General features: G+C 37.2%; 1 long non-coding RNA gene across 4 annotated transcripts in view; it reads left to right on the forward strand.

Moving 5' to 3' along the window:
* Positions 1 to 25,529, forward strand: part of LOC105235765 — a 123,205-nt gene that overhangs the window by 15,848 nt on the left and 81,828 nt on the right. The gene's annotated exons all lie outside the window — the stretch shown is intronic.

Below are 25,529 nucleotides of genomic sequence, written 5' to 3' on the forward strand. Positions count from 1 at the left end.
AGAACGGTGATTTAAAAGGCAGGTACATAGAATTAAGATGTATTTTAGAGGAAGCACCTATAGGGCACACATGCAAAACCACATTTATTTTTGATATAAAAAAAAGGATATAGATTGGGGTGCCTGGATGGCTCAGTTAAGCCTCTGATTCTTGGTTTCAGCTCAGGTCGTGATCCCAGGGTAGTGAGATCAAGCCCTGGGTAGTGCTCCATGCCCAGCTCTGAGTCTGGTTGAGATTCTGTCTCCCCCTTTCCCTCTGCCCCTACCTAATCCCTCTCACATGCACATACAGTCTGTCTCTCTAAATTAATAAAATCTTTTTTAAAAGGATATAGATCAATGATCCCAGTAAAATGCATGTTACTTTTAAACAGTATAATATGAAGATAACTTTTAAGTCACTTTTGATCTGAGGCCCATTGTATTTAAAGGAGTTGTCAATTCTAAGATGTGCATTTAAAGGAAATCTCTCTGAAATCAGCAGTATTATATAATTGAAGACAGATTAAAGGCAACGTCATATTGGTCATTTATTTAAACAGCATGAAGAATTCCCAGGTTTTAAACGTATAACATTTTGTCCATGTGTTACTTTAAAACTATCCAATGAAAGTATCTTTCAAAGAAATCTTCAGGCTCACGCTAAACAGGACCCCAAAGCTATGAAATTCAGAGCTTCTGACATCAAAGCACACTACAGACGGGACTCAACAAGAAATTTTGTATACCAAGTGTTCTCGCTATAAATTAATTCCCATCAGCTGAGAGAGCGGGATAGGGCTGCCAAAGAAAATGTAGTGGAGCCCATAAACTCAAAGTTGTTATTTATTTCCTTTTAGAAAATTATTCAGGCAGGAGTTCATTTTTAAAACATTTATAGAAATTGGGCAGCCAAATCCCTTTGTGATGTTTTGCAATTTCACCAAAAGGTTTAACTCCATTCATAATAATACCATAATTATTTTCTATCTGACTACACCCAGATTTTTAACTTTTAATTTTTAATGTAATTTTTAGCTTTTATCACACTTTGTACTATGATATCATTGCCCATGCACTAGTTATGGGACAACTTACTAATTTTCTTGATGTACAACTTTTCTTTGCTAGGTCATCAGGTGACATAGCCTTTCTAAATTCATGTGGGTTTTTCTAGAACTGTGGACTGGGAGCTTCCATCAGCGAATCCTGCTAAGAACTGACTATCCTATGCCAGCAGAGCATTAGGTTGCTGCTGACTCACTACAGCTGACAGACCCATCTGGCTTGTAGCCATGACAGATAAAGAGCTCATTTTGAACAAATGGACCATGTGATCCAGGTGGCAATGGGCTGGAGTGCCAATCCAGAGCCATATCTACACATAGACTGAATAAGCGGCTGTCTCTTTACTGGTATTCGAAATAACCTTAGAACCCACTCCCCAGGCTTGCCTCTCCAGCAGCTTCCACACTTGATACTACCACATTGGCTTATATGACAACATCACTAACTCCCTAGAGTGATGTTACTGAAAGCTGTACTAAAATGAATGTTTCTTGGGGAGAATTGTCTTTAGGTTTCTAGGACAACTTTAGGTTCCTACATCATACAACCAGCACCACAGAAAAATATGTTTCCAGCCCCATTGGGTTATCTATAAGCACTCTTCTGAATTCATCTAAAGAGACTTGCTTTCTCCTTCTGTACTTCTATTTGAATCTCCTGATTTCAATTTAGGTCTTCCTTCCTAGATCTGGGATTCTCATAGCAACTATAAAGAGGCCTTTAACACTTAGTTATAATGAGTTATTTTATCATGTAATAAATACTTTGGCCATAGTCTGGCCTTGAAAGGATAGGACAGCATTCAACTATAAGTTAATGAATGTGGTTGAGGAAGGAAAGGTGCTTTAAATTAGATGTTAGGGGGCTCAGAATCGTGAAATAAGGAAATGGGCACTATTGGATCAGGATAGTTAGGAGTTTAAATATAGGCACAGAATGTTTGGCTATAAGAAGGGTTTAACTCAGGAAGTAGACAGAGGGGCTAAATGAGTTAGTTTTACTTTTATCACAATTTCACTAATCATTAGAGCTACAAGATTATTTATGAGTTCTATAAGTAGTAAATAAAAAATCAAAAAATGTTTGCCAGTGTATTTCAAAGTGTCTTAGAACATCAATTCCATGAGATGCTTTATGAAAATAGGGTTCCGTGGACTAAAAAGTGAGAAATGCTGTATATTCAATCCTTCTTTTAGAGATTGACTTGACACATTTGAATATTGGAGGCTTTGAGATGTCTGTATTAAAAAAAATGATTTTACTTGTTTAACCTCAGTTTTTCCAAGTAGAAGATTAGCTTCAAGGAACATAGTTTAATAAATTTTATTTATGCGATTTAAGGAAGATGAAAATAACCTTTATGAATACTCCAGTAACAAGCAAGAATGTGAACCAGGGCTTACAAAATTTTGAGGTCTCAGCTCTAACAAATCTATTTATTTATAGATTATATTACCATGTTCTGATGGATACATTATAGCGTACATAAAGTTAGACATCCAGAAGTTAGGAAAAATTAAAACATTTAAAATACGTATATTTAATTTTTTGGCATTTGAAAAATATTTTTCTCTTGCCAAAGGATTTAAATTATAATGACACTTTTTAGTGAACAATGTGATTAAANTTATTTATAGATTATATTACCATGTTCTGATGGATACATTATAGCGTACATAAAGTTAGACATCCAGAAGTTGGGAAAAATTAAAACATTTAAAATACGTATATTTAATTTTTGGCATTTGAAAAATATTTTTCTCTTGCCAAAGGATTTTAATTAATGACACTTTTTAGTGAACAATGTGATTAAATNTGTGATTAAATTTTTTTTTTGATTATTGAAATTCTTGGTTTAAATCCTGGTTTATAATTTGTGCTACAGTAAATCAAAGGAATGGTTCTAAGTTGAGTTTATTTCCATATTAGTTCTAAATGACTGTTACATATGAAAAAGTTACCTCAAAGATAAATAAGAAACAAATGGAAGATGGCATCAAATTACATTAACTAACACCTGAAGGGATAATATATATACATGGAACTCGGAACGTCATTTACAATGGTGGTCATGAATCTGTATTTTAAGTAATCTTTTTGATTATTTACATAATTTGGGCTTCTTGTCAGATCTGGTAATGTCCCCATATCCTTTTCTGTGGTGTTTGGAGAGCCTATCCCAACAAAAAAGTGTCTTTCTTTTCTTTCCTTTTTTTTTCTTTTCTTTTCTTTTCTTTTCTTTTCTTTTCTTTTCTTTTCTTTTCTATTCTATTCTTTTTTTTTGTGATCTTTTTAGCTTCAGAGGTAGAATTTACTGATTCATCAGTTGCATATAACACCCAGTTCTCATTGAAGCCAGTGCCCTCCTTAATGCCCATCACCCAGTTATCCCTCCCCCCACCCACCCCCAGCAACCCTCAGTTTGTTTTTTAGAGTTCAGCATCTCTTATGGTTTGCCTCCCTCTCAATTATACATGGTTCCTTAGTAGGAACATTTTAAGGCTTCCCAGACATTTCAACAGGGTTAGTTTAGTTAGAATTACATAATATCTCTACTTAACTAGACACAGTAAAGTGTAAAACACCACAATATGCTAAAAGCAAGTGAATGATTGAGGTCTCAGTTGTCAGTCTTTACCCTCACCTTTCTTTCAGGATACTCCAAATGCATAGATTACATGTGATTATGTGACGTGCAATTTAACAAAGACCCAAGGCCCATATATTAATATTAAGTCGTGGCAAAACACCATTCTTCTATTTTTATATTTAAACATATACATTCCAGGATTCTTCCATCTTTCAGTTTTCTTGCTCACCACCTGAGCTACATGAAACCCATTTTGGAGACCACTTGTCCGTATTTCTAGGAATTTCAGTTCTAATCTATGACAGGCCTATCATACTTCTCCGGGGAGTGTTATTTTTTAGCACCTGAGCAAATGAAGGCACAAATGAACTTTCCCTGAGCCACCAGGCTGCTTCAGGTATGTTTTAAAATCCCTTAGACAACTAGTACTCCTAGTTCAACAGAGTTTAACAGAAGAAGGTTTCTGAGGGAAGTAATTTGGACCTGAATGTGCAACAAAACAAAATGACGAAAGTTTTTAGAAAGGAAAAGAATGATATTCTAGCTAAGAAGAGGGGCTATCAGAGCCATTTTCTTTTCTATGACAATATCTTTAGGGGAAATTATGACTCTAAGTGTGTATGTTTGTATACACACATATACAGTGCTTTACTAGTGTGGGGCACACGCAAAACTTAGAAATGTGCAATCTACTTGCCCAGATTTCTAGTTTTATGATAGTTAACAGCTATACTCTTAAATCAAGCCGCATTAAAATTTATAGTTCCTTTTATTGCTGGTCTTATTCTTAAAAGTAGCTCCAGAATATGGGTATCTTCATATTTCACGTGTTTGTCTATACCCTACGTTGGTGCAAGAGTGGCTTATGCCCATGCCTTTCGTGTGTTTTCAGCACATTGACTTTCTATATAATGACATTCTTCCTCTTCACTTGGAAATTATCTCTTTCCTCTCCGCTTGACCCTGCTCACCTCAAACACCAGTGATAACAACACAGCGGGAAGAGCTCTGATTCTATTACCTCCATGTGTGGTCCAAGGTAGATGTGCAGTTAGAAGACCTTGATTTTTCCCTAAACTCTTAATATTATTTGTGGACATGACAGACACATCCCAAATCCACCCTCAGTGATACATACCCTTGTACAGTCCCATTGTCTTGGGTGTGTGGGGGAGGGGGACCAGTGACTCCCTTCTAATCAAGTCAATAAGGCAAAGGTGATGGGATGTCACTCCCATTATTATGTTTCATTATAGATGACTCTATTTTAGCTGACTGGAGAGAGACTTTTCTCCATTGTCGGATTGATGAAGTAAAATGCCATGCTGTGAGAAGTCCATATGNCTTGACCCTGCTCACCTCAAACACCAGTGATAACAACACAGCGGGAAGAGCTCTGATTCTATTACCTCCATGTGTGGTCCAAGGTAGATGTGCAGTTAGAAGACCTTGATTTTTCCCTAAACTCTTAATATTATTTGTGGACATGACAGACACATCCCAAATCCACCCTCAGTGATACATACCCTTGTACAGTCCCGTTGTCTTGGGTGTGTGGGGGAGGGGGACCAGTGACTCCCTTCTAATCAAGTCAATAAGGCAAAGGTGATGGGATGTCACTCCCATTATTATGTTTCATTATAGATGACTCTATTTTAGCTGACTGGAGAGAGACTTTTCTCCATTGTCGGATTGATGAAGTAAAATGCCATGGTGTGAGAAGTCCATATGGCAAGGAACTCTGTGTGGCCTCTAGGAGCTGAGAACAACTTCTGCCTAACAGGCAGCAAGAAAACAGAGACGTGAGCCCTACAACATAAAGAGACGAGTTTTGCAAACAATCTTGGAAATATGTCCTCCCCCAGTCAGGCCTTCATGCAAGAACCAAGCCCTGGCTGACCTCTTGATGGCAGTCTTGCAGGGAACCCACTTAAGTTGTACCCTATTCTCACCTACAAAAACTGTGAGACAGTAAATGTGCCATGTTTCAAGCTTACATTGTAGTAATTTGTTACATAACAATAAAAACTAATAGAGTGAAAGAGTTATTTTTATTTTTTAAGTGGCTGGAAACTTCAGTTTTTCACAGGTAAACTTACAGGCATGCAATGTCATTATCTCTTAAACTTTAAAAAAAGAACCCTGCCTCCATTTGAAAAATTGTACCCTGTTCTAGAGATTGTGCCATTTCCCTCACCTCTGCAAAGAGATAACCCTTTCTCTTCTGTGGAATCACCAGCACAAAGAATATACAGTTTAACTGTGGTTTCACACCACCAAATTTGTAATTCTAGACTGTTTTACTTTTTGAGCTTGAATGATAAAAACAATAATAGCTAAGAACTTATGACCTTGAGTTTTTTTTTCCTCCAAATAACAGGTGAATCCACCCCCCCCATATGGACACCTGTTTATTCAGAATCACTTAATTAGTGGAGCCCTAATATTACTTCTAACATTAATGTTCTGTGATTTTTGAGGATTTAAATTTATTCTACCCTGTGGGGTGCCTGGGTAGTGCAGTCAGTTAAGTGTCCCATTCTTGATTTTGGCTTTGGTCATGGGATCGAGCCCTACCTTGCGCTCCTCACTCAGTGTGGCGTCTGCTTCTCCCTCTCCCTCTGTTCCTCCCCCCCGCTCGTATTCTCTCTTGCTTTCTAAAGTAAATAAAATCTTTAAAAAAATAAATAATAAAATAAATAAATTTATTCTAACCTGTAATACCAAAACAACCAGCTCTAGGGTCCTCAGCTCCTCAGTCATACTCCTGGTTTTCATACCACATGCTCTCCAGAAAGGATCAGACATTTCATGTGTATGAGTAAGTGATCTTTATTATGATCATCTGTGTGTCACATTTGTCAGAGGCTATTTAAATGTAAGCCTGAAGTCTAGTTGTGAAATAAAGGAATCCTCTCCTTTATTGAGGAGTGGGGAAGACTAGATTTGTGGCTTCTCTGAAATCATAGCTTGAAGGCAGTGTTCAATTCCTTCTACATATGCAACAGGTTTTTAGGACTTTCTTACTGGAGTCAGACTATTTTCCTGGTACTTGAAGAATCTTCTGGCCTCTACTTACCTTAGGAATCTTCATCCATCATCTGATCATGTAAACATGCAGTGACAACCTTGAGTTTTTCTATGTAACTGCCTGGTGGTGACTGAACAATGTCTTTCATACCTTGGGTGGTTTAAGCATTAGAGTTTGCCTCCTTGAATTGTATATGTTACTTAAAGTGCACCATTTATGCAGAAGTTGGTCCACATGTTTCAGGATTGTAGAAGAACTAGAAAATTAAGTCAGTCAAGAAATCATATACCTAGTAAATTCCCTGCAGTTTTCAAAATTCATACTTAAAAAATAGGTTGGTAAATGTGGAGGTAGTTTATGTCATGCCATCTTGGATTTGATTTCTCGTGCAACCATTGCCAGTTAAGCAGTGTAGAGCAAGAAATTTCATATCTCTGAACCTTAGTTTACTCATGGTAAAATTAGAGATTTATGACTGTAACAAAATGGAGAAATTTTATTTTCTTAGTCACTAGCGAGAAGAGGTGTTCATTAAATTATGTGGAGTAGAAGAAGGTCCAATAATGGGGTCTACATTTCCGGTGGAAAAAAATAACATTACTTTGCATAATCAGGAGATTGAGAGAGAGGAGGGGCAGAAGTGACTAATATACTAGGTCAGGCAGATGAGAAGAAAGAAGGCTGCACGTGAAGGAGTCACACTCTGTCTCCTCAAGGGCAAGTTGGCTAAATCTGTATTGCTCAGTAATTCTTTCAGTATAAGTGGGGTTCTTTTCTTGGAAAATTCAAAGCAATGCTAGGTTCTGCAGTAAAATTTACAAGAAAAGAAAACAGAGATATGCAGGAAAAACTAACCTCTGATTTATATATTATCTACATCTTAAGGTTGTTGTGAGAATTAATCCAGATAGGGTAAGTGAAGTACCTAGTACAGTTCCAGACACATGTGTCTGCAATAAATAGTGGCTATCGTGCCTGCTACTGCATCACTTTGTACTGAGGGAGGATCACAACCTCTGTGCAATGATAATTAAAATTTTCTTTTACAGATACAGTAATGCAGAAGTGGTTTTTTTAAAGATTTTGTTTATTTATTTGACAGAGAGGCAGCGAGAGAGGGAACTTACAAGCAGGGGGAGTGGGAGAGGGAGAAGCAGGCTTCCCGCTGAGCAGGGAGCCCGATGCAGGCTCGATCCCAGGGCCCTGGGGATCATGACCTGAGCTGAAGGCAGATGCTTAATGACTGAGCCACCCAGGCGTCCCTAGAAGTGTTATTGATATATATAACAATAATTAAAAATTGTGAGCAGAAATAATATATTCAGCAACACTTATTTAAGTGAGAAGTTTAGTAGCCCTTCGAGACTGAAATGGAAAATTAAAGGGTAGGAAGTTTTAATAAAGAAAGATCAGTCAAACCCCAAGAATATGTAGGAAGGGGCAAAATCTCATTAACAATCAAGGAGGACCGTTACGAATTGTCACTGAAAAAAATCTTAATAATTTGCATCGTAATACATAAAGTTGAGTTATTGGTTTCTAAGTCTTCCTCAGCTACTGAATGATTTACTATTTATCACATCAACACTTTTTAAAGAAAATTTCCTAATGATAGAATGTCACAGTTGGTTAAAAAATGTCCCCACCTGGCATCATAGTTGGATCCCATTTTAGTGCCAAGCCATGGACGCGATAAAGAAGAGATTGCTAAATTGCCTGAAAATGATAAAAACTGGTAGTTAAAGGGAATAGCCACCAGGAAGGCAAAATTTTAAAGCTCTCATATAGTAGGAGTCAAATGTGTTCAAGTGCTTTGGAGAAATTTTTTGGGAGCCTCTGTTCAAGTTAACTGTACGTGGATCCTATGAGCTAGCAATTCTATTCTCAGTTTTATGCCCGACAGAAACACATACACATGCTCCAGGAGACAGACCGACGTAAGAATATTTTAAGTCTATTAATAAAACACTGGAAACTAAATGTCTATTAACAGCATAGATAAGAAAATTGTAATGTATTTATATAACAAGATACTATATAGTGATGAAAATATATGAACTATAGTATGTGCAGGAATCTGAGTGATTTTTATAAACACAATATGGAGTTAAAAAAATAGATATTGTAATTCCATTTGTATGAACTTCCAAAACCTCAAATGTAATCTATGGTTTGATATCAGGATAGCTGTTGAGAGGAAGAAGGGTATTGTGTAGTAATTAGGAAAATATATCTGTAGTTTATGACCTCAGGTGGTGGTTCTATGGATGGACTTACCTTTTGACTCATTGAGCTATATACTTAGGATTGGTTGGTGTTCTCTTCTCTATGTGTACTATACTTCCATAACAATGTTTTTGAAAGACAGAAGGGGAGAAAATTTTAACAAATAGTAGTAATTATAAAACATATTTATCTCAGACTATGTGTTAGGCACTTTTCAAGTGCTTTAAATATTGTATAAATATGTAATATTTAATGCCCAGAATAACCCGCTAAAATAATAGTCACCTCCATTTTACAAAGGAGAGACTATAGATGCAAAGAAATTTAGTATTTTCCCCCATTTCTCACAGCTAGTAAAATAGAAGTGGAATTTAACCCAAGTTGTTTGGTACCTAGGTCCACGTTCCTAACCCTACACTGGGAGTCTCCTAGTAGTTGCCAAGTACATACTATGACCCAGAAACTCTGTGAAATATTTCCACAAAGATCATAGCTGCCTGGACACGAGGTATTTATACTGCTTTATATTGCAGAGTTACACGTTATGTCAGGGTCAGGCTTGAAGTCAAAGCATGAGACAAATACTGCATAGAATCGAAATTGTTCTCAAAAATTATTTGGAAAGTGCCTGCATCAACTTTGAGTAAGTCCAACACTGTCAGCTCTGTCTTCGTGTGAATGGAGGACTGTTTTCTTCAGTTGAGAATGAAAGGGTTAGGCTTGTATTTAGGGTCTTTCTTGTACAAAAGTGGTTATTTCATGAAGAATTACATTTAAATCAGCACGGAGAGATATCTCACTATGAAAAGCATGTAAGTACTGACACTAGCTAAAGGAACAAGAGATTCAGTCCTCTGTCTTATGTTCAATACGAGATATATGCAGAATCACTGACATGATTTGCATTTTTATATCTTTCTCTTTTTTTCCTCCTCTGAAGTCATATGGTTGAATTAGCATAACTTAAATGTGTGAGAAGCCCCTCTCACTGTTCCAAAGAGGAGAGTTCTAAGACATGGGACCTGGGCTTTCAAAACCTTTGGGAGAACTCTGGAGCAAAGATTAGGGAAGCCACTGCCAGAAGGATAACAACTGGAGTGCCCCTGAAAGCTGCTGTGAATCTGAGGCATTTGGGGAAGTGGGGTGCACAGACGATCATCTTATTCCCCTGATGTATCAAAAAGGGGGTGATTCTCAGGAGTCAGTCCCCCTAAAAACAGCCACAAATCTCAGTCTTATTTGCCTGGGGTGCTGTTTTGGGCTGAATTGTGTCCCTCCACCTCCCATTTTTTTGTGTTGAAGTCCTGACTGCCACTACCTCAGAATGTGACTATATGTAGAGATATGGCCTTTAAAGAGGTAATTAAGTTAAAATGGGGTCACTAGGTGGGCTGTAATCCAGTATGATTGGTGTCCTATAAGAAGAGGTTAAGACGCCAGACACATGCATTCACAGACAGACAACCATGTAAACACATAGTGAGAAGACAGCCATCTGTCAGAAGATATTAAACTTGCGGACACCTTGAGGTCATCTTCTAGCCTCCTGAACTGAAAGGAGAAATAAAATGTGTTGTTTAAGACACTCACTCTGCAGTATTTTGTGATGGCAGCCGGAGCAAACTAGTAAGGCACCACAGTGGGCAATTCTGTAACTGCTGCCAGCAAACAAGGGTTGCTCCTTTTCTTCTGCCTTCCAGAGCAAGTGCCTCTCATTGGAATATTATTATCCAGAATTATATGGGGAAGGGGATTCTGAGCAAGGGGATTCCAGGATCAGTGATGCTGAGCTGACATCAAAGAGTTCACTACAATTGATCCCCTAAAAATCTAGACCTCTAGAATACCTAAAAGTTGAATGTCTAGTAGTCTAAAAATCTAGAACTCTAGATAAAAATCTACATATCTGGATGTTTTCTTTTTTTATTTTTTTCCCAGAATAAAAATGTATACATACTAATCCTACTATTTCTAAAGGTAAATTGTAAACATTGTAGAAAAGAAAGGAGGGTATGTAGGCGTGGTTGTGATATGGACTGCAACCAGAAAGGAAGAGACATTTTTAAGACAACATTCACTGAAGGGTCTTAGAGAACCTACAAGCTCTGGGGAGAGTTAGCATACTGGCTGTAATTGTGATCAAGAACCGTTTGGGTAAAGTATTTTTGCTCAACAATACAGTGTAAACAGTCTTCTTTTTTTTTTTTTTTTTCACAGATGACATTATACTCCACGTAGAAAACCCAAAAGACTCCACCCCCAAAATACCAGAACTCATACAGCAGTTCAGCAATGTGGCAGGACACAAAATCAATGCACAGAAATCAGCTGCATCTCCACACACCAACAACAAGACTGAAGAAAGAGAAACCAGGGAATCGATTCCATTTACAATAGCACCAAAACCCACAAGATACCTTGGAATAAACCTGACCAAAGGGTTAAATGATCTATACTCTAGAAACTACAGAGCTCTGATGAAAGACATTTCTTATTAAGTTATATATAAAACCATAAAACCCAGCAATCCCTCTCATATGTATTTACCCAAGAAAAATAAAAACCTGTTCACATAAAATCCTATACATGAATGCTCACAGTTGCTTAATTCATACTCACTAATAACTGTAAACATAAACGTCCATCTGCTGAATAAACAAACCATGGTATATCCATATAGTGGACTGCCATTCAGGAATAAAAAGAAATGAACAGACACACAGAGATGAAGCTCGAATGCAATATGATTAGTGAAACAAGCCAGATTCAAAAAGCTACATACAATATGATTCTACTTACATGACTTTCTGGAAAAGACAATACCATAGGGACAGAAAACAAATTAGGGTTTCCATGGGCCGGGAGTGGGAGAGGTTGACTACAAAAAGGTCTAGAAAACTTTTAGGGTTGAAGGAACTGCTCTATATCTTAACTATGGTTGTGGTTAAAAAACTCATGTGTTTGTCAAAACTCATAGGACTGTACACTAAAAGGGAGAATTTTACTGTATGTAAGTTGTACCTTAATAAATCTGACTTAAAAAAAAAAAAAAGGAAGAGTCCATGAGGAAGGCTGGGAAGAAACCAAGAAAACCATGGTGGTGTGGTCTCTGAATCAGAAAAAAACCCAACATTTCAAGGAGGCAGCGGTTAGTAAGTGTTAAGTGCTGCAGTGTAGTCAAACAAAACAGTCTTAAAAATAGAACAAATTATTTAGAAAAGACCATAGATGTGTAGTTGTCTGTTCATACACTGTGTGCAGTTCACTAAACCGTTAATTGAAAACAGATACAGGTCAGGTATATGCACAGACCCCTGTAGTAGGGTTCTCCAGAGAAATAGAACCAACAGCATGTGTGTGCATATATAGTAAGAGGTTTATTATAACGCATTGGCTCACATGGCAAGTCTAAGATCTGCAGTGACAGGCTGGAGACATAGGAGAGCCAATGGTTCTATATGAAATCTNGTATATGCACAGACCCCTGTAGTAGGGTTCTCCAGAGAAATAGAACCAACAGCATGTGTGTGCATATATAGTGAGAGGTTTATTATAATGCATTGGCTCACATGGTTATGGACACTGGCAAGTCTAAGATTTGCAGTGACAGGCTGGAGACATAGGAGAGCCAATGATTCTATATGAAATCGGAAGGAAATCTGAAAAAAATCCTTGCTTGTGGAAAAAAGTCTTTTTGTTCTAAATAGTTCTTCAACTGATTGAATGAGGCCCGCCCACATTATGAATGCAATCTGCTTTTCTCCGAGTTTACCGATTTAAATATTAAAGTCATCCAAAAACACTTTCCAAGTTGACCCTTAAATTTAACCATCACAACTTCCCACACTTAACTACCAATAGTCTTATAAACATCTTGGGCATTAATTTCTATTTCCTACTCACAAAAGAACTGGTCTTTACTTANTATTTCCTACTCACAAAAGAACTGGACAGGTTTGACTAAAAAGACGTGATTGTCTCATCCCTAGTTTTTTTATCCTAGTTTTGTTTTATCTTTCTACGCCTTTTGTGAGCATTGAAATCTTATGCTCTTGTATGCTATACTATAATAATTGTCCAGAGTTATGAGGTTGACACATTCTTTATAATCTTCATCAACTATTTATTTTTAAACTTCTTAGCCAATCCCTACTCCTATAATTATGCCCCAGCCCTATGACAGGCTACAGAGTAAGGAAACACTCCACCACTCTGTAAAAATGCCTCTTGCAGTTTTCTGTCATGGGGGCATGCCTTTACTTCCTGCTTCTGTGTTGTGGTCATGAGAGGGATTAACTATTTTAGTCTGTCTTGCTTCTGGATGGAAATAGAACAGTTTCTCTAAGATACCTTGTGACTACACAGTCAGTCTCTTCTCTTTGCTTTTACACTCTCCAAGGTACCAGGGATTTTGCTATAGCGTGGAGAACCCAGTCATGGTTCTAATAAGGGCAGTCATGCCAACCTGAACTCATTTCTTTTATGGGGTTGATTTACTAGCTTAGCAAACCAGGGACAAGGTATTACTGTGTTTATCATGATATCCTTGTGAACAAGAGGCAAAAATGAGAACTAAACATGAGCACAATTGCAGTTGATTGGAAAACCATGATCAAAGAATATTAAGGATTGATTTCATCCCAAAATGGATGAGTATGTATGGCTTGTTATGAATCTATTTTGTTTTCATTTTTGCGATTGTTCTGCCATGAATGGAAGAAAGCTCGTTAGGATGCTGTTCCGAGGGAGATACTACATATAAAAGATAATAATTTAACAGCGTCGTGGGGTACAATGATAAAGGCACATGTATGTAGGGGTACCCTAGTGGCACTGTGGAAGGTACACATGGGCAGCGGTGGGTAGAGAGAAGTGAGAGGTAACACTTACTGAAGTAGGTGAATCCCAGGTTGACTCCGTTTCTGGATTTCAGCAACTTCTTGCAGGTACTTGCAGTCCAGTACCTCTTTGGGGGACATTATAGGAGAGTATCACTTATGTAAAACAACCACAACAACAATAACAACCCAAATGACCAAACAACCTTGCTTCTATCCTCCCCCCCAAATCTAGGCCGATATGAGCATGCAAAGATTAGAATAAAAGCAATGGTAATTGTCACTGGTAACATCTGGGAACAAGATTGGAGGTAGGTTTTTACTTTCTAAATCATTAGCATTTTTCTCTTCAGTAAGAATATGACTTGTATAACACAAAAAACTAATATGTTTCTCAATTTTAAAAAGAAGTAATCTATAAATACATATTGGATTAAACAGACAGCTACTCCCCCTCTCAATAAAAATGCCATAAGTTGCTTGAGATCTCTTATTTCATTTGTGTTTACACATCTCTGTGGGAGAGTGAGGGTTTGCCAACAGATACACCTCAACAATTTATCCACGAACAGTTGATCTGCTTGTTCTAAATAATTTCAGAAACCAGTGAATTTGTGGTTCTTTAAAACTACAGCACTAGCTATGAAACTGCTGGTGACATTGTTGAACCAAATGTTATGATTTTTAGCTGACCAGATACAAACCCCTCCCTCTTCCTTTTCCAAGTCAGGGTCCTGTTGTATGTCTTGAAAGGACACTTGATCAGCTTTGGAATTTCATTTGTTTCTTTATGCTACTAATACTAGCTTCACTAAAAACTATTATATAGCAGAATGATTTAATGCAAAGGAATGTGTTATTTTTTTATTATGTTCAGTTAGCCAGTGTATAATACATCATTAGTTTTTGATGTAATGTTCAATAATTCATTAATTGTGTATAACACCCAGTGCTCATCTCAACACATGCCCTCCTTAATACCTATCACCTGGTCACTCCATCCCCCACCCTTCCTCCCCTCTGTAACCCTCAGTTTGTTTCCTGTAGTCCTAAAGTATTAAGGGGGATTCTGTAAGCAAAGAGAAACACCAAGAGTCACATAGACCACAAAGAAACATAAAACCTACAGAAACAGCAACTTTACAGGCACTACAATGGCACTAAATTCATCTTTCAATAGTTACTGTCATTTTCAGTAGTATTCTGTAACATCTTGTTTACATTTCTCCTTTTCTTCAGTTAATACTGAGCGTTTTTGCTTGGGTTCGCTAGATTAGTGCCAAGAAAGAAAATAGATTTGTCGGACATATGGGTAATAATCGATGACAATCAACGTGCAGTTGAATGTTTTGAGAGCTAGAGATAGCAAGGTAGTTCTAGGCACTGCTGCTGTTGACAGAACTTCTTTACTTGACTTAAAAGCACATGTACCAGCTCTTTTTCCTCCTCTCTCCTCCTATTTCTTTCGACATATCCAGAATCCACTCTTTATACATTTGTGGAGCTCAAAGCCTTTCTAAAAGTAAATCCCACAGTGACTTCCTTATTTCCAGTGTGGAAGTTTGGTTCTCCAGGAATTCTAGATGGCTTTCTTACCCCAAACTCCTGTTACTGTTGTAATGAGGTAATGGGACAATCTCTGTTATATTTCTCGGAGAAAAACCAGAAACATCAAAATATTGGTGGACAATAAGGGTGAAAGTCATAAGTTTCCATCTGTGGTATGTTTAATAATCCTCAAAAAGATATGTCCAAGTCCTAACCCTCAATACCTGAATATGATCTTACTGGGAAATATGGCCTTTACACTGAGAACTGCAAAATGAAATCATCCTGGATTTGGAGTAGGCTTTAAACCTAGTGACTGATATACTTTTAAGGAGATAGGATGCAGACACACAGGACAGAAGCTTATGGAAAGATGGAGGGGTCATGCAGCCTCAAGCCGAAAAACCATTCAAGACACGAGAAGCTGAAAGAAGTAAAGGAGATTTTACCCCTAGAGTATCTGAAGGGATTGTGGCCTTGTCAACACCTTGATTTTCAAATTCTGGCCTCCAGAATTGTGAGAGATTCTGTTTATGTAGTTTTTAGCCACCAAATTTGTGGTAATTTGTTACAACAGCCCCGGGAAAGTATTAGAGGTTTTGATGCCAGAAGTAGGGTACTGCTGTAATAAATAACGAAAAATGTAGAAGTTGGTTTTGAATTGGGTAATGGGAGAGATTGTAAGACTTTTGACGCGCATGATAGAAAAAGCCTGATGGCACTGAAAAGATGGTTAGTAGAAATATGGAATTCAAGATGATTTTGGTGAGGGCTCAAAAGAAAGTGAAGAGGACAGTAGAGAAATCTTCCATTGTTGTTAAAAAACGCATATATTGTCATGAGCAGAATGCTAACAAACATGAATGTTTAAGGTACTTCTGGTAATGTCTCAAGGAATTGAGGAACACATCATTAGAAACTGGAGAAAAGGTATGTCGTGTTATAAAGTGGCAGAGAACTTTGCTAGGTTGTATTCTACTATGTGGAAAGCAGAACTTTAAGTGATGAACTTGGATATTTAGCGGAGGAGATTTCCACACAAAGTGTTGAAGATGTGGCCTGATTTCTCCTTGCCACCTACAGTAAGATGCAAAAGGAAATAGAAGTAGGAACTGCTGAGCAAAAAGGAAGCAACGTTTGGTGATTTGGGAGGTTCTCATTGTAGCCAGATTACAAAGGATGCCACAATTATAAAATTGATTATTGAGAAAACATGCACTAGAGAAAAGACCAGTAGTGTGTGGCTGGAAAACCTTTTGCTTAAGAGCTGAAGTGTGGAACACATAGGTCCAGCTGATCATTTTAGCAGACACCAGCAATAGGGATGGGGTTATCCAGGAAAGGTCTGTGAAGGACCCTCTTGTCTAATGGTGTGGTTGCCCGTGACAGACACTGTGGTCCTACAAGGTTTTTGAGGATGCTTCATCTCTAGAAACACAGCAAGGTTGAACTGAAGGGGACAGAGACAGGAATAGAGAGAAGGTTATGTAAAGATGGAGATAGAGATTGTGGTTACACCTACAACACACTAAGGAACCCCAGGAGCCACCTGAAGCTAGAAGCAAGGACAGACTCTCCCCTAGAGCCTTCAGTGGGAGGGTAGCCCTGCTGACACCTTGATTTTAGGCTTCTGGCCTCTGGACCTGAGGGAAAATAAATTTATGTAGTTTTAGGCTACCAAGTTTGTGGTTATTTGTTGTGGTATCTCTAGGAAACTAATGTATCATCTTTCTCTTTTTTTTTTTTTTTCTGGTTCTGCCAATGCAAATGAAGGGACCTCTTTCATTCCAGCTCAGACCCTGAGTAGCTTAAATGCAGTCCCAGGTACACTTATTCTGGCCTTGGATATTCCAAGAGAATAAATCCCCTTCTTGTCTCCTGCTTCTGTGAACAACTTGCAAAGCATTATAAATTGTAACAAAGCTTTATAGGCATCTAAATCTTGTCATCTTGGCACCAATTAATTAGAAGTCATTTTAAGTGTTTTGAAAGACTTTTAAAAATGTACAGTCATGGGTGTTAAGGGGATGGGTGAGATAGACGATGGGGATTAAGGAGTGCACTTGTCCTGATGAGCACTGGATAATGAATGGAATTGTTGAATCACTATATGGCACACCTGAAACTAATAATACACTGTATGTTAACTAACTGGAATTTAAATAAAAACCAGACTTTAAAACTGAAAAAAATTACAGTCATGATGATAAATAAAAGACCACAGTTTCTTATATATACCTTATTTGACTCTAATTGTCAGACTTCTTTGCTGGTGACAAACAATAAATGACTCATTTGCTTCCAATTTCAAAACCTCTTAAACTTTGGTAGAGTAGGAAGAAAAGAGCAGGACAAAGAGCTGAGAATATTAGAGAAGTGTAGTGAATCTTTGGAGCACATTGTATGGATATTGTTAGATTTGGTCTCTTTTTAAAATAATGTAAACTCATGTATGAATAGTCATTCCTTTAATTATTAGAGTGAGTGAATGGAAATAAAAACTACTTAATAATAGTTCATCTCCTGGTCTATCATGTGTCTTAAGCACATAATAATTATAGCAGTAATAATGATTTACATTAATATTTAACTTCACAATTTACAAAAGATTTAATAAATTATGTACCTAGGTATCTATAAAATTTAATTTTTACAACAACTCTGCGCTCTACATAAGGGAAGTTGTTATTTTCCCAACTTACAAATAAGAAAGGTGAGACACAGGCTTTCTCAGTTCACACAGCAAGTATCAGAACACTGACCAGAATTCAGGCCTACTGATTTCAGCCAGTGATCCTTTGACCATTGACTGTGTAAACATTGACCAAATTATATGAATCTAATCAAGCTAAAGATTTATAGATTTTATTCCATTCCTATATTACGATTTGAAATTTTATACATATGAAAAACAATGTGCAAACCTCTTTGTTTAATGGTTTGCTTCTCTGAACATATGCTGATATTTTTTGGCTTGATAATGAAGTAAAGCAAAAGGTGGAGATGAGCTATATTTCAATTTATTTGTTTCATTGTGAAAAATGGCATGCTACTATTAATATCAGTAGTTTAAGGAGAAAATGCTCACATTGTGTTGGACATAAGATGGTGTTTTTTTATGATATAAGAAGATGGAATAGTTTTTTTTTTTTATGTTATCTAGCATCTATGGGTGGAATGAGGTTGACCCAAAAGGGCAATTCATTATCACTGGAAGGCCAAGGAAACTTCTAGGAAATACTTTTAAAATATTTATATACTGAGTTCCCCTAAATCCTTAAGAAAGGAAAATGATTCATGATTCAATGCAATAAAAGACCAATGTGTTTTATGCTAGTAATTTGGCAGGTTTACAAAGGTAACCATTAAGGTTTTTTTTTTTTTTCTTTGAACAGAATGAATATGGACACGTTTTGAGGGGATATTCAAAGATGTCCTTTAAAATTAATTATTCAGTTTTAAAAAAGAACCATTAAGGAACTAATGGTTTAGCTGAATTGATACCTGGAAAATAATCTCTCTCTAATAGAAATTTGCTTCAAACACAGAATGCTTCCCAGAAAATTGCTAAAAATATAATAAATTAAGCATACCAGAGTCATAACTATTTTCTCCTTGCTGCTGTTGATGATGGTACAATAACGTATTTCCAGAATAACAGTTATTCAGGATATCTGCAACATTAGTGAGTTGAAAATACTTGTCTCTGGGCAATTTATACTCATGAGCCTGAAGGAAGTGGTTAGTCATGCAATGTGATATGTTTCTATATACATATGTAAATGCACATAAAAACAAAATGAAAACACCTACAGCATTTGAATGTTTAAATTGAACATATAAACTTGAGAGTCAAGAAATGCAAATGTTAGTATTTTTGTACCAGCCTTGACATACATGATGTTGCATAAGGAACTTTTCTGAGATGACTGTCATAAACACGGATATCTCCAGTGGGAGGTGGGAGCACACGCTGATGTTCTCAGAAGGGGCATACACTGTGGACACTATTGGGCCTGGAATTTTAGGAAGTACTCTAGAAATGACTGGGGATCTCATGAATGTGGAATGACCATCACCCTTTTCCTGAATGCTAATGTGGGCTTTCCTTCCTGTCTATGATAAAGGACTATTGACCATTTTTTTAAATTTATTTATTTGTTAGAAAGGCAGGCAGAAGGAGAAGTAGGCTCCCTACTGAGCAAGGAGCCCAATGTAGGACTTGATCCCAGGACCCTGCGATCATGACCTGAGCCGAAGGCAGATGCTTAGCCGACTGAGCCACCCATATGTCCCTGTTTAATATTTTCTGATTTAATTTATTTGCTCTGTAAGTAAGTCAAAATTTGAATCTATCAATTTATCTGACTAAGAGCTTGATAGTAGGAAGGAGAAACAGCTCATTTGGGTTCATGTGTTCTTTTTAAAAGACAACATTTGGTCATCCCAACTGGTTTGATAGTCAATGCATGGTTTTACTTTACAGATGGATTCAAAATTGCCAAATCAAAGTCATTAGTAACCACTCCTTTATTGTAGTTCTTATCTGAATGTGCCGGTAGAAAAGATAAAAGTCTTGTTTAAATTATCTATACTAGGGGTTTCCAAAAAAGATTTAGAAATTCCTATTTTTAACTTGTCTGCTTTCCCCACCACTAGCAACTGAGGCATGCAGCTATGGTGTCATTGGCCTGCCACTGTTTGTTTTCCTTACCTCTGACAACGACTAGTTTCCTAGTCTGTTATTCTTTTTGGGGGGAATGCTGCTTACAGCCTATTCCCTTTTTTCTTTTTCTGTTTCTGTTAATAGATCCAAAAACTTCTCTTCGGGGCATAACCTTCCCTTTTCTCTTTGTTCAAGTTTGATGAGCTCACTCTATGCACATAACTCTCAGGGCAGCTTTGCACAGTGGCTGAGGTGGGAAATTGATGGAAATATGTTTGATAGAAAAAATAATAGCTGGTAGAAGACACTGGGTTGGCTGTCACAGGTGTTAAAGCTCTTGATGGGGAGGGAATACCAAAAGGTAAAATTAAGCGTCCCATGAGCTCCTGAGAAGACTGACCCTCATCATAAGGGAGCTGACAGAGCACGTTCAAAAGATCTCTGTGTGCTCCTGGTGTTCCTCTTTGATCTCAGTATGTTTTGATGCAACAGAAAAAATGACATGCTTAGCTATGTGTACTCCTGTCACCCCCTAGGAAAACACCAGTGTGAACTCCATTGTGCTCTCTGTCTGAATTTCTTCAGTCACACAGGAGCCCAAGACCACATGGATGCTCATTCTCAAAAAGCTTGGAATAGTCTGTAATTAGGATGCATCTCCCATCTTGCTCAACCCCAAACCATTCCTCTTTACCCTCTGGACACACAGTCATCAGGAAAACCCCCCTTCATACTTAAGCACTTCTCAGAGAATTCCCATCTTTAACTAAAATCTAGCTTTCCCCAGAGGACACTTAAAAAGCCTTCTCAAGTGGCAGTGGCATCTTATACTACTATGTCTGGACAGGATAATTGTCTTTCATGATTCTTGTTGCTATTAGACCTTTATTCCTTCTTCTCTTCTTTTTTAAAACCCCCGATACCTTTTGAAGTTGATACCAGAAGATTACCCACTATCCCAACTTATTGAAGTTTATCTAACCAAGTCCCAGACTATTTTTCTTCATTTCCTGGAGGTTTTATCATACAAATCATTCCTACTTCTGTCACAATTTTTTATTTTAATATCCATGCAGACAGTCATGCTAATATCCTGGCTTTTTAGTTCCTTGTTCTCTTTTTTGGCTAAAGTCTTGTCCTGTGTGTACTTCACACACTCTCATGGGCTTATCTCAGACTTGGGAATTTGGTAATAGCTCTCCCTCCACAATCTCAATGTCAACACCCCACTCTCCAATCCAGTTTTCAAATTTTTCTAACACATTCCTTCCATTTCTTTTCCCAAACAGTTCATTGACCTATCTGAATTTTCAGTCTACTGGCCACACCATTTGTTCACCCCATACATTTCTCATCTCCCTCAAATTCTCATATTCCTTTCTGTAAACTTAGATTCTGTGGTTCATTTTTATGCTTATCTCTAGCTTATGCCTTCATTTACTTGGCCCCTCTCATTGGATCTTCTTATATGCTTGGAAAAATCCAACTCTGGTCACAGCTCAGCTCTCAGCCTGCTCTGCATCTATACACATCTGGAGAAAACTACACACTAGTACTCCCTGATCTTGTATTAAATAAGTGAGCATCATCCACAAGTTTGATTCTATTTCTGTCCAACAACCATATTGATTTCCTTTATAAATTTTCTCTTACTCCACTGGATAACTCTTTCATACCTTCTTCTTCATTATCAACCATCCATCTCTAAGAAAACAAACTTGTTTTCTATTTCACTGAGAAAATAGAAGCAATGAGAAGAGAACAGGCACACACTGCCACGACAAAATCTACCTATCTGCATGTTTAGTGACAATGGAGGAAAGAGACACTGGGTTCCATGCTTTCTGCCCACCTTAGGGCATGGCTCCTATAAGATGCCATTTTCTCCTGTAGCACCCATTTTTCCCTCTTATCCCGATCATTCCCATCAAGTGATAAAGAGGCTATAATATCATCTCAAAATAATCTGACTTCTTTATTTCTCTCAACATCACCACTTACCTAAGAGCTATCTTTTGCTCCTCCCTTTACCTTTGCTACACCCAATTAGTTATGCCTCTTTCCTCTATTGTTTCCTGCTGCCATTTAGTTCAGTCCCTTCTTGCCATCTCACTGAACAATTTGAATAGACTCTTATTACCTTTCCCTTCTTTGGTTCTCCAGCCCAGACAAGAGCATCAGGTTATATCAACACATGATGAATATATGCAGATTTCAAGAATTGAATCTTATGCTTTTTTTGATGTTCAGTATCTGAAAGAACAATTTCTATTACATTTTTCAAAAACTTCATAAGGCTACTTACTGCTCATTGAAGAAAATCATGATTTCTTACTCTGGTAGTGAAAACGCACAGTAACACTTTCTGATATATAAATCTTGATGGCCTTGCTGAATTATTGACCATTTCCTCAGTATGTACTGCGGACTTTGTCCATTCCCTTTCTGTATATCTATTGAAGTCCTATCCATCCTTTCTTAAGAGAAAAAATAATTTTAAATAGTAATGTAATATCCATATTCTCCCCCAGTGAAAAACAGTTAATAGTATAGCTTCTTTTATTACAAACTTTTTATTTGTCAAAAGAAAAAAGTATCATTGTAAAGAGGGTAAAAGGGTCTTTATCACCACCTTTGGGCTCATTTCTCATTCTCCCATATTATCCCCTATCATAAGTCACACCATCATCTTTATTGATCTATATTCTCCCATCTACACTTTTGGTTTTTATCTATAAAACATATGTGGTTGAATGCTTTCTAACTCTTCTCTGGAGCAGAATTAGTGGGTGGGGGGTACTAGGGCATATTTCTGCATGAACTTACTTGTCATATAGGCACAGAATTCTCCACCCATCCTTTAAGGCCCAGAGCTAGTACCACCTCTCCATGTTCCATCTTGGTATGCAGAACTCCCATGGCAGTGTATTTAGAAATGTTTTTTATGCCACGTACCATGAAAGTGTGTGTGTGTGTGTGTGTGTGTGTAAAATTTAAGTGTAAATGTGCTTCTTAAGATTGGCACTATCTTTTGTCAATATGACTCTATCTTTAGGCATTTACACCAGCATATTGCCTAGCAGAACACACACATATACACACAACCCCCTTTACACACACTCCCATGGGTATATACAATATATCTTTCTCTCTGTTCACTACTACAAATATATAAGAATAAAGGAATGAACAATAGAATGGTTGACTACGGAACATGTAATGTTTCAAATTCAGTAGGTGCTCATTATCTAAGTGATGTGCTATACTGCTAATTTTTCATTCCTTTATTACGCATAGCACTAGTAAAAAGTAATAAAGGGCTCTTAGCTACTTGAAGTGTTCCCATAACCTACAGGAGCATCATTTGTCTCAGTGGCAGCTAGGAAAGGAGCAAAGAACAATTTGTCTTTTTCCGACTCATATTTCCACTTAAATGTAGAGAGATAAAAAGCAAGAGACAGCTTGTACTAATTAGGAGGAGAAAATTTAAGAGAATATTGCTCTTGGCAGTGTTCAAAATACCAAGGTCAAACATGTACATTCTGTAACTCCTTGCTTCTCAACAGAATAGTGCATTGGGTGAGAGGATTTCATGGAGGAATCTTTTTGGATTCTACAAGTAGGGCCTAGCAACAGAGAGTCAAAAGGTAGCGTGTCAGTTTCTTAAATGGTCACTGGGAAGCCATAAGATCCTGTTTATTCATTAAGCACAGTTCTTAAGAACATTAAGCCAGAAAGATGAATACGTCTGGGTCTACTGCTTCTTTGGGGTGCCATTACATTACTTAAAAATGGCTTAGACAAAGGTTCAAGGACTCCTTCTCCTTCCACTTCCACCTTTTTATACATCATATAATTTAACAATGTCATGACTTTTTGACTGACTTATGGCTCATTTGTATGGGATAACCAGTTACCAATTATCTAGTTACTTGCCTCCACAGACAACTTACCTTCTGAAAAAAATCAATCTATTCAGTGTCTTTTGGTCATTTATAGGCAGATTAAGAAATAAAATAGATGTTTCATAAAGACTCAACAATTCTTATTTTGTTAATCTGAAAACCGAAGTATGCCCATAAAACCGCTCATCAATACTATCAACTTCTCAGGAGAGAATCAGTAAGCCAGCTTTCTGAAATGTTCTACAAGATCAGTGACATAGCACTACCAAAATTATCCTACCTAATTGAAGCTAAATTGCACCTGTCAAAATAACTAAATAAATATATTTTGGAATGTGGTTTCTATGATTTCTATTGTACATGCTGATTGAATTTCTAATTTATACATTTTGATAGCCCATAATAGAGCTCTTAGGGTCTCCCCTCTAATTGTCAAGCTTCCTGTGGAAATCATTAAACCTTAAGCAGAATTAAACACAAGTTTTCTTTCCATTTTAAACTGTTAATAAAAAGCGTTAGTCCTCTTTGTTCAAAAGAGGCGTGAGTTCAATCCCCCTCTTGTTTTTTCTATTCGGCATTTTAAAATAATTGCAATATGCTTAGGTGCAGTTTTACCTCATCAGAACAAGTTCCTTTTTTCATTAAAACCATTAGGTAGGCATCTCAACAAAGGAAGCAGGCATTTAATAACCCCCACAAAGAGGGAGAAATCCTGTAACAGGTACATGTTATGTTTCCTCAGAACTATATTTATTCAACCAAGTAAAGCTCTTTGGGGTAGTAGCTCTTTCTAGCTTCCTCATGACTGTATATCATTTGTCCAATGCTCAATATAACAAATGCCCAGTGAATATCAGATAAGTGATGTTTCTGACCTTATTTTACTCACACTAAAATATCCAAATTCTAAATTAAGTGTTATAAATATCTGCCCTTCAGTGGTTTATACGAATTAACTATGCCCTTGTTATTTTATACACTAACCTAGAACATTGACCTTAAACTTCTACATGAAGCATGACTTAAAACTGTGTTTTAGATTCTGTCATAACTCATCCACCTAAGTCCCACATGTGAGAGATTGGATTTTTGATATCAACCAGGAATAAAAGAAAGCGCTGCTAGGTGAATGCCATTCCTTTCTGTCTCTTCAGTTAGAAAACTAAGGTAAATCCTATTCAGTGGGCCAGTGAGAAAAAAGAGATTAGCTCATAACAGAACTATTGCTTTTCTTCACTTCTATATTAGACGTGGATTCTCCCATTTGAGGTATCTTGGAATTTTCCCATTTTTTAGGGCTTTTTATTCAGGTCTTCATATCTCTGTATCTGGTGTGTTGTCTAACAGACTGTCATTTGGCTTTTCTTTAAGGAAGCAACTTTGGAGAACACCACAGACTCTAGCTTTTCATGCTATATTTAGAAGATAATTTGCTGCACCTTCTTGGATCGATTTTGCCATCTCAGTTACTTTGTGAGAGATAATTGACATTCTTTGTGCTATGACAACTATATGTGATGGATTAGTTCTAGTGGTTGACACTGGTTAGCTTCATATCAGTCACAGAATTTCATGAGCAACCAGATTCAGATTCTGTGCAAGACACAAGAGATTTCCAGGAATACAGCCGGAATAAACTTTAGTAGAAGACCAAACACGTTCTTTCAAGAAATCTTCA

This window comes from Ailuropoda melanoleuca, chromosome 1 (assembly GCF_002007445.2).
Source record: "Ailuropoda melanoleuca isolate Jingjing chromosome 1, ASM200744v2, whole genome shotgun sequence".
Classification (NCBI taxonomy): domain Eukaryota; kingdom Metazoa; phylum Chordata; class Mammalia; order Carnivora; family Ursidae; genus Ailuropoda; species Ailuropoda melanoleuca.